The sequence below is a fragment of the Octodon degus genome, unplaced genomic scaffold, assembly GCF_000260255.1.
Source record: "Octodon degus isolate 3935 unplaced genomic scaffold, OctDeg1.0 scaffold00247, whole genome shotgun sequence".
Lineage (NCBI taxonomy): Eukaryota > Metazoa > Chordata > Mammalia > Rodentia > Octodontidae > Octodon > Octodon degus.
This window is the reverse complement of record NW_004524823.1, coordinates 3,318,980-3,323,962: the sequence shown is the minus strand read 5'-3', so window position 1 is coordinate 3,323,962 and position 4,983 is coordinate 3,318,980.

Below are 4,983 nucleotides of genomic sequence, written 5' to 3'. Positions count from 1 at the left end.
ATATCAACGTCATAGAGCCCGTGACCTTGGCACCCATGTGCCTGGTGTGTCTTAGCTTACCCGATTTCCTTCACTTGCTCTTCCTCACTTTGCTGTTTTTCTTCTCTTTCTTCCTATCTACCTTGTTCCTCTCCATCTGTATTCCTATCCCCTTCTGTTCCCTCTTTAGCATTCCTGTTAACAGGGTGGGCTCTTCCACCCTCTGTGTCCTCCACAACTCCATTCTTCTCTGTAAAGCCCTGTGCAGTGGTCCTGGAGATTTTGGCCCAGTCATACAGAATGATGAACCCCATCATTAACCATGAGTATCCCAGCAGTGCCTAGAGACTATAATGCTAAGTGAAATAAACTAGATAAACAAGATTAAAAATTACAGTGGCTCAGTAGAATAAGCACTTCCCTGGCAAGTGCAAAGGTTTGAGTTCAACCCCAGGTTCTCTCCCCCCCCAAAAAAAATAGATTGAAAATTATAATTGCTTGGGCCAGGGAGATGGCTCAGTAGGATAAGCACTTCCCTGGCAAGCAGAAGGACCTGAGTTCAATGCTCGGTTCTGCCAAAAAATATATATATATTTATAATTTCTTATATATAAGCAGTCCAAAATACAAGAGTAAAATAAAAGAGGGAGAACAGGAAATAAGAAGACGAATCTTGTAACATGGAATAGGACCAAGAAATGGAGTGTAGGGGGACAAGAGGGGAAACAGATGAAAAGAAACAAAATGAGCTATGCACATGTACTAAGTTACTGCAACCTGCATGGCAAAAATGCACTAATAAATAAAAAGGATGAGAAAAGGCAATGAAGGAAGCAAGACTGGGAGACTGTGAAAATAAAACTGTGAGCATTATTCAGAGGAGTCAAGGTAATGCTGCTGCCTGAGAGCAATAGTCAGCCAAGCAACTAAGCAAAGATGGCTTATAGAGCAGCCAGCCCATAGGGCTTCTTTTGAAAAATTATGTATATATATATATATTTTGTTCTTTTTTATTTTAAATTTATCAATTTATTCTGTCATTGGGTCTTTTAAGTACCTTATATAATTTACACATAAGCAAGTTATAATTGTAAAGCTTACAAATTTCTCACAATTCAAATGTTTTCTCTTCCTTGTTTCCTTCATTGTGCTGAAGCTTTTGGCCTGATGTCATTTCTTTTGACTGTGTTTTGACTGGTACACATGAAATTCATAGGGCCTGCAATATAGCTCAGCAGAACAAGTGCTTGCTTACGTAAGCGCAGGGGCCAGGGCTCCATCCTTGGCACCAGATACCTTGCTAGCCCCGTGCCCAGGTGCGCTGAGCTGGAGATAGAGTCTGGACATGGTGGTGCATGCCTGTAATCCCAGCACTAGGGAGAAATAAATTAGGATGATAACTATGAGCCTGAGCTACATAGTGAGACCCTACACAAAACAACAACAACAACAACAACAACAAAAACTTAAAATGTGAAATCTGTTTAAACTTGTAATGAATAATAACTTAATATACTAATATGGCATCTTAAGATTTTTATACACACATAGTTCAAATCAAGTTAAATGTATGTGTGTCTTCAAACATTTATGTCATTTTATGTTGACAAAGATATGGGCAAAATATCACTCTTTACCAGATTGATGTCACTTGTGTTGCATTCATGCCCCCAGAATATCAAATAATGAATTCTAAGGTGGCAAATAAATTTAAGAGTAGATATTACAATGGTATTTTGATGGGAACTGCTAATGGTATTTTGATTAAATAGGTATAATAATTTAAAGCTTGGCCGTTACTACTATGTTGGTTCTTCCTACCCAAGAACCAAGAGCAAGATTTAATGCAATCCCAATCAAAGCATTATTACCATACTTCACACCACTAGAAAGATTCCAAAATTTTATTTGAAAACAGAAGAGCACAAAATAGAATGAACAGAAAACAGGAAAAATGAAAAATAATTCTGGGTAACAAAGGCTAGGCATGGGCATAACAATCCCTGAACTGATATTATAGTACACAGCTACTGTGATAAAAACAGCATATAGTGGGGAAAAATCCATTGAGTACCAATGGAATAGATTTCAAGAGGCAAAATCAACTTCAAACACACTCAGCCACCTTATCTTTGACAAAGAAGATAAACACACTTACTGGAAAAAAGATGGCCTATTAATAAATGGTGCTAGAAAACTGGCTTTCTACCTGACAAAAACTAATACTAGATCCATTGTCTCACTATGCATTAAATGATAATCACAATGGATCAAATATCTAACCATCAAATAGATATACTAAATCCACTAGAAGGCATATGGAGTACTTGAAAGTGTAGGCAAATATTTCATAAAAAATGACCTGTTCACATAAGAAATACTACAAAGAATCAACAAATTGGAACTCATTTTATTAAAGGCTTTTTTACAACAAAATAAATCACCAACAAAATGAAAAGACAACCCACAGAGTGGGACAAAAATCTTAGCCAGTCATTCTTCTGACAGAGACTAATACCTAGAACATATAAAGTATTGAAAAAGATCAGAAAACCCAAATGTAAAGGTCTCATTCAAAAATGAACATCTGAAATGAATAGGCACTTCTCAGAAGAAATGCAAATGGCAAGTCTATACATAAAATTGTTTAATACCACTGGTCATATAAATAATACACTTTAAAGTAATGCTGAGATCCCATCTCACTCTAGAAAGAATGCCTGTTATTAAGAAGTCAGTGAGTAACAAGTGATGCCAGGTTGTTGGCAATGAAGAGCCCTTCTCCACTCTTGATGAGAGTGGGCAATCACTGTGGAAATCAGTGTGAAGATTCCTCAAAAACTAGAAAGAGGAGTTTTAAATAGCCCAACTCTTCCCCTTCTTGATATGTTTCCAAAAGAATTAAGGCATCATACCTTAGCACTATATGTGCAGCCATGTTTATAGCTGCAGTTTGTAGTACATAAATCTTGGAAACAACCCAAATGTCCACCAACTGAAAAAGTGAGTAAAAAACGATGTGGATTTTTAGTGCACTAGCATACTACTCATCCATAGATAAGATGAGATTTGAGACATTTATAGGTAAATGAGTACGCATGGAGACCACACTCTTAAGTGAAATGAATTACATATGTGTGGATATAGAATTATCTCTGTGATGTAAGAAACTGAAAGTATAAATAAGAATCAAAATGTGTAATAGATATTGTGAAATCGGAATATAGTGTTCAAAAGGAAGGTTGAACTGGAAGGAGGTGTGAGAGAAAATAAATGAAAAGAGATGAGAAAAGGAAAAATCTTTATAAATAAGGTGGGGAAGTGAGGCTGAAGAGAGATGAGTGTTACGGGACAAAAAGAGTGGCTGCACTATATTATGTATAGGTTCCAGTGTCCTATGATGAATGTGATCATTATGCATTATCTAAATTGTACCAATAAATTCAATTTTTAAAATAAAGAATAGAAATTTTTCTGGAGGGCTGTTAGAAGGCACATCAACAGAGGCTTTTGTCACAGGTATTTTATAAAGTACAATAAGGGTACAATATAAGTCAAATTATAGACAACTGATGGCATTACAAGTATAGCTGCATAGCTAATCTTTTTGGATTTAGGACAGGGTCTACAGGGTCCATAGAGTCTCACTGTGTAGATCAGAGTACTAGGATCCTCCTGTTTACAGCCTCCCAAGTGCTGGGATTACAGGCACGCACCACCACACCCAATCTTGCATAACTAATATTGATCCATAGGAGAATGAGTCATATAACAAGGGTGCAAGAAATATCAAAGGAACCCTTAGTAAAGAAGGCATCCTACTGTTCTGGATACACAACTGTATCTAATACCTGATTGGGCCCATTGGACCAGGTGGTGACAATTACAATATAATCTCATATTTCTGTTTGCCTCCAGCAAGACATGTGACCCAATCTATTACTTTTCTATTCTTAGGCATGGGGCTCTTCAGATTTGCATTCATTCTTATTTCTGATATCTTTATTGTTTGTGTTGCTTTTCATGAAGGCTCAAGTGATTTCAGACTGTATATCAATTTTTAACATTAGCTCACTATGATACTGCTGCTCTGAAATGGAATCTATAACTATGATTAAGGATGAACTGGTGATATTTTAATGTGACTACTTCAGACTGAGGAAGATTGTTGTAGGGGAGACTAAAAAGACAGAGATCCTCAAGAGAGAGCTACCCTAAGAGGCCATGGATATTGGCATAGAAGTTATGAATCATCTTTCAAAGTTTAATCTAATGGGCTCTGATAAAGAGTTCAGTACATTTCTCTTTGGTCCCATCTGCATGCTTATTTGGAGTTTGAAAGCAATAGAAACCTGAAGGTGTTTGAGGAAGGGGTAGAACAAGGCTGTCTGCTCTTACCAGAGCCTGAAGCTTCTTTGCAACCCTGTAACTGCCCTGGATCATACTTGCCTATAGGTTTTTCCTTTTTCAGCCTTCATTTAACATCTCCTTGAGGATAAGACAGATGGCAGGCTGCCAACATGATTTGGAAAGAAATAATGGTAAAAGAGAATCAGTCCTCTGGAGACTGGCACTGTGGCTATACACTAACACCTGTTTCTGCTTAAAACTTAAATTCTTAAGGGACTATCTTAGTTACTTTACTCTCATTGCTGGGACAAAATACCCAACACCCAAAATTAAAGAAGGAAAGGTCTATTTAGCTCACAGTTTGTGGGAGGTTTCAGTTCATGCTTGCCTGGAACCAAGGCAGAGTGGCACATGGCAGAGGACAGCAGTTCATGGCAGTGGCAAAGAGCAGAGGATGAGCAGTGCCTTCTGGGGCTGGCAAGCCTCTTTTCTGTCCTCAGATGGTATGTAGGCTCCAGCTGCCCAGGGGTGGGAGTAGCACTCACACTCATAATCCCAGCATTAGGTTATGAATTAATCACAAACTCTAGAAGCCACCCCATGATTGCATGAGTGTTTTTTTTTTATAACTATACACAAACTATATCAAGGCCC